We start from the raw sequence: 13023 nt of genomic DNA on the forward strand, positions 1-13023 counted from the left end.
AACAGTGGGTATCTGGAAGGACATTTCTTCAGCTGGTCCGGTGTTCACACTGACCCAGCTGACTGCTATAACCTTCACTACAAGGTTATGGGACAGGGACTCAATGTTTATTTGTGTGTGTGTGTGTGTGTGTGTGTGTGTGATCAGTTGCTGTCTTGTCGAGTCGTCCTGTGTGTTTTTTTCAGAAACTGGTTGAGCAGGGCGCCAGTTAGCCTTGGGTGTTGTTGGACAAACGAGATTTAGTTGTGTAAGTGTGTACGTGTAAGTGTGTCTTTACATATAGTGTACATTTGTGTGCAGTTACAACATTTGTGTGTGTGTGTGTGTGTGTGTGTGTGTGTAAAAGAGCAGCCATATCTCTGGCACATGGCCCAGACTAGTTTCCAAAATCTTCAAGATTATTAGGTCAAATTTACAAATTTCTTCAACTGGAGTCTGGGGACCTTTGATGATTTAAAGATGTCCATGTGTCTACAATACATGAAACAAATCCAGAAGCATTATATTGTGATAACGTGTTCACTTTTGACAAGATCTTAAATTGCAAGTATGTGATTTATGGTCAAAATAAATTAATGATTTCCCCCTAAAAAAAAAAATAAAAAAATTAAAGGAGCCCTTTTTTTCAAACCTAACATATTTGCAAAACTTGTATAATACAAAATTAAGTGAGAAGCTGATATGAGAACTGAAAAGAAACAGAATATGATCATACAAAAATGAAGCAATGTCAACTAGTATATAATTTACTGAGGTTCTAATTTTAGTAGATGATAAAATTATGCTTATAGCTTGGAGTTTCACTTACTAACTTACTGTGTCCTGAACATCACCTGTGGAGATGAAGGACAGGAAGGTGCAGAGTGACAGTTTAAAGTGGGATCTGGCACTGGGGCTCTATGACAATTAAACACTCATTGTACCACCATACCAAATTGCATTATCAAATTTAACGCTTTAAAGTTTATTTGAATATTTATCAGTTACTTTTGGAAATCCACATGAACCATGGGCTCGGCTAAAAACACCAAATCTGCAGCATGTCACCGTGCCGTTCACTACCGAGCCTGTTTGCAAACCGGTACGCTACCGACAACGTGATCTTCACCTGTTCAACTGCCTGCTATTATTGCAGACAATTGAACTTACCACAGACACTCTCCTTGTTCATGGACTCACGGCGGTGCGCTGGTGAGAATGAATACGGGAAACACTGGAATGGATATTTGGCGTTATTTTAAATGAACAAGAAACACTGATGTAGGAAACTTCCAATTAGATTTGTTCGGACTACTTAGTATTTCAAGGTACAGGAACACTGTTCCGGAACGTTCCGGCCCACTGTAACACTTTCCTTTGTGAGTGTGTGTGTGTGTGTCCTTTATTTCAACAATCAACCTGCTTTGTTGTGAATACTGTAAATACGTCTACATGTTTAAGGTGTGTGCAAGGTGTGTGTGTGTGTGTGTGTGTGTGTGTGTGTGTGTGTGTGTTTTGAAGTGCTGGCAGACCTGATGAAGTTATGACACACGTTTCTTTCCAACTGCCTCATGCAAAACCAAAACCAAAAATAGATACCAGTTAAATGCTTAGTTTAAGATAGTTATTTAAATGGGTCTGTCTGTCACTCAGACTGTGGCTTCATTACTGATTGTGCGAGAGGGTTCAAGAGGTGAACCATTTTTCAGAATGATGCTAATCTCTCAACCCACTGTATCACATTCCAGAATTGCAAAAAGGGACAAACAGTCACCCAAGACAGGAATTTATATCTACACTTTTTTTTTTCTGCTTCTCAGAGTGACCTTAGTGGTATCGTGTTTGGGCACGCTCTAGTTTCAGGAAGACAGACAAACGATGGGCAACGGAAAGAAAAATAAAAGATCGCTTTTGTTTTATTTTAAAACCTCATGAAGGTTTATGTGATTTTTTTAAAAAGCAGGCAGCTGATTTTTATTCAGCAAACCTCAAGTATAAGGAAGAGAAACAGCCTAAACAGCTTGAATTATAGGCACACAAACATGTATATGGTATATAGTCACGTCACGTGATTATCACATGATCATCTCATGCTCATGGGGGAAGCATTGATTCAGTTCGGTGTGTGTGTGTGTGTGTGTGTGTGTGTGTGTGTGTGTGTGTGTGTGTGTGTGTGTGTGTGTGTGTGTGTGTGTGTGTGTGTGTGTGTGTGTGTGTGTGTGTGTGTGTGTGTGTGTGTGTGTGTGTGAGTGTGTGAGACAAAGCCATAAGCCTAATGCACCAAAACTGAAGCAGAAATCTAAAGCTACAGAGTAAAGAGAGAGAGAAAGAGAGAGAGGAGAACCTGTTAGCACTATTGTGTTGTTTATGAAACACCTGTAACAAGATCTGATCACCCTCTCTCTCTACTCACTCTCCTCTCTCTCTCTCTTTATGTTTGTCACAAACACACATACCTGGACAGCACAATGGCCACATTCTTCCCCTCTATCGCTCCCTCCACCTTCCTCTTCAGCTCCCCTCTGATCGGGCCAATCGCTGAAGGGCAACGAGACGATGGGGAAGTCGAAACAGGCGAAAATTAGGGTGTCACGTACAGGTAGAAAAAAAGAGGGTAGCCGTTCAATGCAGAGACGTGAAAGATATTTTTTAACATGCTATGTGTTCTTTCTCAGGAGGCAAAAAATAAGTCTTGTAAAGGAGCAGCAAGCAAGATGGAAGAACGTTGTAACAATGTAGTGTAGAAGAAAGGATATTGAAAAAACAAACCAGGATTGGGGTGTTGGGTTGATTCCACTAATGCAAAAACTCCATCTTTATCCTTCAAATTAAACGTCAAAAGTTTGTTTGTCCATGTGGTCCAGAAAAACAGATCTGATGTTCTGATCTGATCTGATCTGATGACTCCATCTAAAGGACGACATCATTTGTTTTTCCCATTTACTTTAGGAAAAACTAATCCATTTTATTATCTAAAAAAGGTATGGTAAAGGTTTGGTTTGGTTACCGTTTTTGTTGGAGGACAGTCTCATCTCTTTGGATATAAATCGATGCCTTTTTTGGTTTCATTTGGAAGTCCTCCATAACTGCTAAAAATTACCCTAACAAAAATGACTCATGATTCATATTGTTGTTGTCTGGTCTGCCACCTTTATGTTGAAGGCTTGGTTTGGCTAAAATTTGGCAAAAAAGCATTGACTATTGGTAGGAAACAGGATCCTGTGTCAAAGTCATACATTTTGTTAACCAAACCACCCACCCCTCCTGTCTTAAAGGTTTTGCGTCGGTGTGACGTCACGATACTGCTACCTATGCTCCTTTTAGTCATTATTAACACACCACAAGACCACAAGAGGTCCTTATTTGGTAACTGCAAGCATAGGTTGTTTTAAAAAGATGACTACATACTATATATTACTATTTTGATGTCATTTCTTGGAGACAGGTTTGGACAGACCTCACTCGTTGTGGCAGGGCCGATGCAGACTGTTGAGTGTGTAAACAGGTGACATCCACTCACTGTGAAGGCTGGATCAACACTCCTCCTCCTTCTCCCTCCTTTCTTCCTACACCCCCGCCTTCTGCCGGTCAACCTTTGACCCCTGCGTAACCTCTCCACCCCCCTCCTGTGTGGTGACACTGCTGAACCCTCCATCCTCTCCTCCCTCCTTCCCTCCTCTCTCCTTCAACCTGCTTGTACGCTAATGCTGTTATTATGCTTCATTTCACTGCTAGTTTCTTCCTCCTCCTCCTCTTGCCTTCTTCAGCTAAAGGGAATTTTTCTTTTTAGGGTTACATTGAGTGAGGACATATTGAAGCCTTCAATACAACAATACTTACATGAAAAAATGCACATTAAAAGCATTATTGATTGCTGTGATTGTTCCTCTTGCCCATACTGGCTGTGAAGAGATCCCTTCCTAATGGACACTCGGAACAATTACAGCAGCTAATAACTGTGTTAATGTGGACATGCTGGTATAGTTTATTAGTAGTATTTGTTTTTTAAACTATCCTTTTTTTGGCTCACACACACAAACATGCACAGAGCATCCAATTGCCTGTTCTCAACTCTGCATACCTGTTGCTACACACAATGGGCTAGTTGTCTCAAAAGCAGGCCAAGAGGCAAGGTGTATGTGTGTGTGTGTGTGTGTGTGTGTGTGTGTGTGTGTGTGTGTGATTTGATTCTGGCAAGGAAGGCTAGCAAATGCGAGTGGTGTTGAGGGGTGTGTGTGTGTGTGTGTAAGTGAGTAGGTTTGGAGGACAAGAAACTACCGGTACCAAACTGCATCTCGTGATAAGATTCAACCCCAAACACAAACACAAACACACAGACACACAGACACACACACACACACACACACACAAACACGCACCTACTCTGCCCCCCCCCACCCCCCGCAGAATGGAATGTTCCATGGGCCGACTGACTCTGTGAACCCATTCACAAAACTGACACTAAAGTAGCCATACTGAGGCCACACACGCACACACACACACACACACACCTCCCATCTTTTTGTTTCTTGAGTGGTTTCAGAAGAACAGGTGGATTTCACAGCATTTTTGCTTCTCAGGATGATTTTATTTTGTCTCGTCATAAAACACCTGTTTCGAGTGACACTGTTTAGCAGCTTAGCTATTGTGTGATTAGGGATCTGTATTTAGTGGGGCGTTAGCTGGAGTTGGCCGATGCCGAATTCCACCAGCTTTTCATTACTGTAAGCTCTTATCTGCCTGTTTTACTTTCCCTTCTCACTTTCCTGGTCTGTCTGTGTGTGTGTTTGTGTGTGTGTGTGTGTGTGTGTGTGTGTGTGTGTGTGTGTGCTAGAGAACAATTCGCCTTTCAAGGAAACAAGTGATGGTGAAAATTGCTGGTTTAAGTTCGCCAGAAGATAAAATGTCTGTACATTTAGAACATACGTACATGGGTGTTGATTAAGGAGACATTGCAATTACAATACAGTTGTCACTTGTAATAACAGATTACCCTGCCATTTAATAATGACATACTTCATGCAAAAGAAACAGGGTTTGTCAGAAGCTTTGATTTACAGTAGTCATAACATGGAAAGACTGGATGCAAGATTTGGCATGGAAGCACCTTTAAAGGATATAATTGAGGTGATGCTGTTAGACAATCCGACGCGGACACACTGTATAACACAGACACTTTTAGACCAGTGAAAATTAGGGATTTGGTTTTTATCATTTATTTAATTTATTATATTTAGTTTTGGAATACTTCGGATGAGTATTTAGAGGACCAATTATCTGTAAATGTTTCCTTTAAAAAATATATATATTAAGCAGACTTAGCGTTACGACCAGGGTCTTATTAATGTAGTTGTGGCCGTAAAATATGTTAACTTTTCACTCAGCAGCTGGTGAAATATGACAATGCACTTGACAGAGCTTCAAAACATAGATGGATATATTCTTTATTGTCCTTTTCCGAGGAAATCTGTTGCCACAGTCTGTACAAAGCCTGGCATAAATACATTATACACCACAACATGACTACAATGAAGACATCTGATATATCCACATTTTTACATTCATGCCTATACACATAGCACCTACACGTGACGAAAAAAGGAAGTGCTTAGGACAAGCAGGACCCATGACATGATCAGAGAGGAGAACTAGAAGCAAAACAAAGTTGAACACACCTGAATTGTCCATTGCTTTGTAAAACTGCATGCATATGTATATATATATATATATATATATATACTGTATATACATTTATATATATTTGTTGAATTGACACTTACAATAGAAGGTATAATTTTTTAATAATTTATTAATTGCCACAAGGGGACATTTTTTTATTCTGTTGTTATTCCCACACACACACACACACACACACACACACACACACACACACACACACACACACACACACACACACACACACACACACACACACACACACACACACACACACACACACACAGGCCTAAATACAGATGCAATATGTATGAAAAATGTCAGAGCGAGGTGGCTGCCTCACAGGATTGCACCCCAAGTAGTTTGGGATTTGGTGCCTTGCTCGAGGGCACCTTGGCAGTGCCCAGGAGACAAACTGGCACCTGTCCAGCTACCAGTCCACACTTCATACTTGGACTTTAAGCGGTGACCCTCCGGTTCCCAAGCCAAGTCCCCATGGACTGAGCTACTGCTGCCACGGACAGCATGGGTAATAACTCCAATGTTCACCTGTCTTTTCCGAATAAGTGATGGACATGCTGTGGCTGAAGTGTGAATTTAACAGTGGATTTGTTTACAACCTGTCACAACCTAAGTTTGTCTTAATGTAATAGACTCCATGACCAACTGTCACCAAAACAAAACCCAAATTGTCAAAATCTTGAAATGTTCCTTTACACTTGTCATCTGTTCAAATTTGAGCCCATTCTGTTCTATTCTATTCTATTGTTTCAACTACATGCTGGTTATCACATGATTGTCAGTGTTGTTGGGAGAGTGAACAGTCACACATGTTGACGTTACAGTGGTTACTGTGGTTACTGACCATATAATGGGTGGCTTCAGTGTAGTTAGAAGTCATGAGGATGACTCTGTTTTTCTTTTTTACCCTTTCAAATCTTCTCTTTATCTCTCTCTTTCTTTCTCTCTCTCTCTCTCTCTTTCTTTTCTCTCTCTCTCTCTCTCTCTCTCTCTCTCTCTCCTTCCTTCCTTGTCTCCTTGACCTTGGCAGTGATTGTAGCACCTAAACACACAATGACCCTGCGTTGCCATTGGTTAGTGACAAGCCACATGACTGGAGTGTCAGCTGACAAAATTCTAGGCAAAAGGGGAAACTTCTTTCATCAGGATGGAAGGAAAAAAAATTTAGAACTTTAATGTCAGATCTTGTGTGTGTGTGTGTGTGTGTGTGTGTGTGTGTGTGTGTGTGTGTGTGTGTGTGTGCGTGCGTGCGTGCGTGCGTGCGTGTGTGCGTGTGTGTGCGTGTGTGTGTGCGTGTGTGTGTGTGTGTGTAGGTGGGAGGGCAAGGCTCTCGTTTTGTGCTGAGTCATTTTTGTTAATCATAAGTGGGACACTGGGATTGGTTGACGGTAGTGACAGGATGTGAGGTTATCCTTTGAATGAGGAAGTGCTACAATAGAACAGAGCCAGGCACAAGTGCAGTCGTACTGTCTGAAGATTTTTAGGCAGAACAGCAATTTCACATTCAACATAGAACGGCTTAGAGTAAGGTCAGCTAAAGTTGAGCAGCCAGAAGAAACTGTTAGAGCAGATATTTGAGTCTTTACATTTTCATTTTACTTTCAACACTTGACTTGAACAAATAATAGGCCTACTTTTACTTTTATGTGATACTGACCCTGAAGTATTTTGTGTTATTTGCTGTAAAAGAAAAAAGCTGCTACAAAAAATGTCATAGTGGAGCAGGACATTACAGTAATTAATTGTATTTCTTAATACATTTTTTATTTAGTTTTGAAAGTTCCATAGTTTTCAAGTTGTGTGAGCTGGTTTACTTTCAATTTCTATTTTGTGGAAATGAAATAGCTCGTCTCAGCTAGGCTTGTTTCAGTTTTAGTTATAGTTAAATTGTTGTTGACCTGCACGAGGACCCTGTAATTTGCATTAAAAGAGAAAAACTTTGATATTGTTTTTTTATGTTGTATTAGTTGTAGTCTTTTAGTCTCGCTACTAACTCTGAATTATGTTTCATTTCACAAAAGTAGTTATGTAATTTTTCATTTATGACAATTAAAGTGGAGTATAAGGAGAAAAAGATACAGAAGTAAATGGAGATGTTAAAAGGTTGGTACAGACAGACAGACAGACAGACAGACAGACAGAGAAAGTTAATGGTCAAAACCACAGCAAAACACACACAGACATTCATATTTGAAGTGTTTCTGTTTTTAAAGATTATTTTTGGGGCTTTTCCCTTTATTAGATATGACAGTGGATAGACAGGAAAGGGGGGAGAGAGTGAGGGGATGACACACAGCAAAGGGTGGCAGGTCAGATTTGAACCCCGGCCTCTGTAAAGAACTCAGCCTACATGGGGCGCACACTCTACTGGGAGAGCTAGAAGTCACCACATATTTGAAGTGTTTCTGACTCTGCCCAGCGATAATGTCTGACCTAATGCTGAAATCGCACATGTTCTAAAAATGTAATGCTGATGCCTTGTAGAACATAATAAGGTTTTTGGTCAAACGGGACACATTTCATTAACACAGTGTGTTGATGTTAAGTCAGTAAGTTGCAATGATTGATCTTAATCATTTTATAAACAGAATTATCAGTTTAAAGGGCAACTGATACGAAATGGAAACTGACACACAATATAGCATGTGAATGTGTGTGTTAACAGGCTTGTGTGAGAGTGACTGACACCCATATCTACAGTATATGGAAACCTTCGGAAAATAAACATTTTATAGCGATATATCACAAATATTGTGTGATTAAGATCTGGTCTGTAGGACAATAAATGTTCATTTTAAAGATGACAGTAACATCAAAGAAGTTTAAGGACACATGTAGGAAGAATAAAGTTTAAAATAAAATAAAAATAATAAAAAAAACAAAGTGCAATTTCAGTTAAAATGTATTCATGAACATAAAAGTCTTTAGCCTGTTTAAAAAATATATTACAGTTGGTGCAAATCTGCTCTTCTGGCAGTTTGATTGAGAAAAGTAAAACAATAAATATATATATATATATATATATATATATATATATATATATATATATATATATACACATAAAATTCTGTCAATAAAACATGCTGCAATTTACTGCACAGCTATACTATTTGATGCTGATATCCATGAACGTGTGTATCTGTGTATCCATTACTCTCACTTAAGTTGTCAACAAGATGGCAGACACAAACACAGCAGACTCTTCTTCAGACTTTAACACCAACCATCTCTTTCAGTGACCATTGTAAAGCTAAATCTATGCAGCTTCTTACAGTTGGGTTTATTTCAGACCAGTCAGGCCAGTTTCCTGAATGTCTCTCTGTCTGTCTCCATGGCTATCTTAAACCGCTATCTTCAGTGCATGACTCGTGACTTCATCATAATCCCATTGTGTTTTTAACTACTAACTACTGTTCATACTTTCTCTTTATTTGGTGTCTTCCCACTTAAATACATTCAGCTGTCTGAGGAGGGGCATCTTCCTCTAAGCAGTATATAAACATTTTCACAAATCAGAATCAGATTTATTACAAAGTAGATTTTCATATCACAAATTTATGTTTGGTGCATACAATAAACATAAGAGGCAATACAAAATAAAAAGCTTTTTCCTTGTCTTGGGAACTATTGTGCTGTACAAATAAACTTGTCTTCACTTTACTAGATATGTGTGTGCATGAGAGAGTGAGTTTGTGTGATATAGTGTGCTGGTAATAAAGTCATCTTGGTCTTTGAATCATGCACTCCTCCACCTTTAAAGTAGGTTTATGGCTGCATACGGCCTTCACTTCAAGCTTATTACACCCTGTTGGGGGAGAGAATACATTTCTCCATCTGTAAACTTTGAACTGGCTTTCTACATATATTGTGTGTGTGTGTGTGTGTGTGTGTGTGTGTGTGTGTGTGTGTGTGTGTGTGTTTGTGTGTGTGTGTGTGTGTGTGTGTGTGTGAGTGTGTGTGTGGGTGCGCGTGTGTGTAGTGTGTGTATATGTGTGTGATTGTGCTCTTGCCATTGTACAAGTGACACATTAACCAATGACTCTGTTAATGAAGGACATGCAATCACTGATTCTCGCCTTTTTGGCAACACACACACATGCGCACACACACACACTTGTGCTGGAGTAGAACGACACCCCGTCTGATGAGTGTAGGCCTTTTTCTCCCCTTTAGGGTTGTTTAAGGTTATGTAGCCTACACAAAAATGAAAGCTTATTAGCACTTGTCAGCTGAAACTAAATCTGTCTGGTCCTGCTAACACCATGATCCATTTAGCCACGTAAAACATTTGGCTACTGCTGATAAACAACTATGATTCAAGATTTTAAGTCTATATTGACCTACAAGTTCTTTTTTTTCTAATATGCCTGAAGATATACAAAAAAGTAACAAGAGAACATCTTGCAATGGGATCACACCAGCCACGCCATATTGGGCCAGTGTTAGCGCGTGTTAGCATACTGACGTTAACATTTAGCTCAAAGTACTGTTTTTTAATGCCTTTATTAGAGTGATGACAGAAAATGAGCCGCTCACATGTAGATTCAAAGTCTTTCAGAAATAATTTCTTCAGCATTATTCTTTAGTGTTTGAATTCTGACTCAGATAATTATTATTATTATTTTCTGGACTGGTCTGTTCTATTTCTGTAAATACGTCTGCCAACTTAAACATGAGCTCATGACTTTTCCGTGATTGTTGTCAATCATCAGCTTTTGTCACACCCTCTGCCCTTTTATCCCTTACCTTCCCCCTTTGTCTTATTCCTTATCAGCTGAGAGAGAGAGAGAGAGATTGAAGGAGGGAGAAAAAAACGTGGGGGGTTACCTGTGCTGAGTGGCCCCACCTCTCTCTCTCTTCTAGTCATTGAGTAAACACTAAACCACCTTTGCTTACCTCCACACTCAAACACCCAGACGCAGGCAGGCAAGGAGACTTTCTTACTGCTGCAGCCTGTCAATATCAAAGAAGAGTGAGTGGACGGAGAGAGTATAGTTAGACGTAAGTGTGATTGTGCAAAGTGACAAAACACACCTTCATCTACATCTTCTCGGCCTGCTCGTCGATATCTACGCTCCTCAGTTTGGGATACAGGTACTGTGTTAATGTTGACCCGCAAGTGTATTTCTGTCTTTTTGTAGGTCTCTTTACTGAAAACATCTCTTGTTTAAGTCACTTTAAAACGTATCATCACTTTTCATTGTTGCGTCACTTTGTCATTTTGACCCTCAAAAATCTTGATCGTGTAGTCTCGAAAAATCTGATTACCAAGCTTGGGAGCAACATTTTGCAATTCTGAAACTGTTGGGTATCTTTATGAGAGATTATATGATAGTAAAAATGTTGGGAAGTACTTTTGTTTCATATCATGACCCTCTCTATGACAAGACCTTACAGTCTTCTGATGGAGTTTGTCTTGTTGCCTATTTTCTCACTTCTCATCTGGCAAAATGAAATCTGGCATTCTGCTTCCTCTGGACAGAGTTATAAGACTTTCCAGTTTCGTTGCTTTATCAGAGTCAAATGATTGGAAACAGACAACAAAGGCACTTAAACCAATCAGTGACTGAAATGGAGATCAAGATGTCCTTACAATGAAACCAGTGGAACCAGCATGACACTGTATGTGTGTATATGTGTGTGTGTGTTTAGGGTGGGGGTTAAAAATGTTTCAGTGACTGTATGGAGAGGCTGGTATTATTATAGACCATAGACTTCCGGGTTCTCCATCATATAATATGTGGACTTTTACCCTAGTGAGGTGAGCTGTTTGTTTTGTGTGTGTTTGTGTACGTGTGTGACAGAAAGAGACAGAAAGAGACCGAAAATCCAGCGATCTGCTGCTCATTAAGTTGCATTCAAGGCCAAACATGCAGAGAAAAATGACAACATTCATTTTTAATGATTCAGTTAAGATTTTTTAAGAGACTTTCTTAGTTACAATTAAAACAAAATGATTATATTGACTTAAATGTTATTTCAGTTGCATGTTTATGCAATTCTGCCACTGTGGGAGTCTGACACACGCTCTCTTAACTGTGTTTGTCGACAGGGTTGGTTGTTGTTTGATTATAAAAGTGTGCATGAAGAGATTAGCTCTTTAGTAAGCCTGTGTAGTAAGTGAAAGAGTGAAGGATGGTAAAAAAAACTAAATGAAGTTATAAGCAAATATATGGGTCTTTTATTATTAAATGTGTCAAATATCGAACAAGTCCTTCAAACCATATGACAATATAGGTTGTTTATTCCTTCCCTCTAATACGACCCACAGTAGCGTTTCATAAGTAGCGCTGCTAGCAGTGGCAGGAAATACGACACAAAGTAACATTTTCCATCCTCATATCTAAACCAGAGAGCGTAACGGTCGTGGCGTTAATGTTGTGAGATGGTTGCTGTTTGGTTACATTTAAGCACAAAAACTACTTGGTTAAGTTTAGAAAAAGATCATGGTTTGAGTTGAAAACAGTACATTTGTTATGTGTCTTCACATCCGGTTATGCACGTGGAGCAGACCGTGACATAGTTTGTTTGTTTCATTCGAACCTCGGTCTCGTGGGTGAAAGCCCTGTGTTAGTTTGGCCCATCCACCACCACCCGTACCTCCTTACATTAAATTTGGCACTCTTATACTTTGTCGCCTTACTTCCTGCTTTGCTCATGTCATAATTACTATGACCACTTTAAATATGTGTCTTAATTGCTGCTTGAACAAATGATGTTTTTCAGGGGAGCACAGTCCCCAATATCACCAACTCTCCACTTGCCTTATATCTTGCCCACACACACACACAGGGGGCCACTAAAGCCTTTATCACGAGTGTGTGACACTGTCAACGTCAGTAGTAATTGTCTGAAACAATGTCTGATATGGCCTTGAACACGCTAGCTGATTAGCCTGAGGAATGTGTTTGCCTAAGGAAGCAAAGCCCCTTTCAGCTAGCGCTAAAGCTAAAGCAGCTCTTATGATTAGGACTATGAAGCTGTGTGAAGGGCCATATGTGGCATAATCGGTTGTAGTTGATCTTACTCTTCTGTCATGCTTTTAAATTAAGACTGAATCCAAACCGAACCCTTCTGTTGATAATAAGTGCATTAGTAAAAAGTTGAATCAGTCATTATCAACGCTGATGCTGTTATTTAAGTTGAAAACGTGAAGACGCAGGCACTTTGTTAAATCAGTTAAAATCATAGTGTTTCAGTAAAAATGTGGAAGTCCTAAAGGCAAGGGGGCTCTCAGAGTAAATGAACTGGAATCATCCCTGCAAGATGATGTTGGGGTGGGCTGAAGGCGGTCACTTACGCACTCCGTCTGACCTGAAATTCTTCAGGCCAGTTTCTCTTTAAAGG

General features: G+C 39.7%; 1 protein-coding gene across 7 annotated transcripts in view; it reads left to right on the plus strand.

Annotated features, from left to right (window-relative positions):
- Positions 1-13023, plus strand: part of rbm47 (RNA binding motif protein 47) — a 32678-nt gene that overhangs the window by 2130 nt on the left and 17525 nt on the right. The gene's annotated exons all lie outside the window — the stretch shown is intronic.

The sequence above is a fragment of the Perca flavescens genome, chromosome 2 (genome assembly GCF_004354835.1).
Source record: "Perca flavescens isolate YP-PL-M2 chromosome 2, PFLA_1.0, whole genome shotgun sequence".
In the NCBI taxonomy this organism is placed as follows: domain Eukaryota; kingdom Metazoa; phylum Chordata; class Actinopteri; order Perciformes; family Percidae; genus Perca; species Perca flavescens.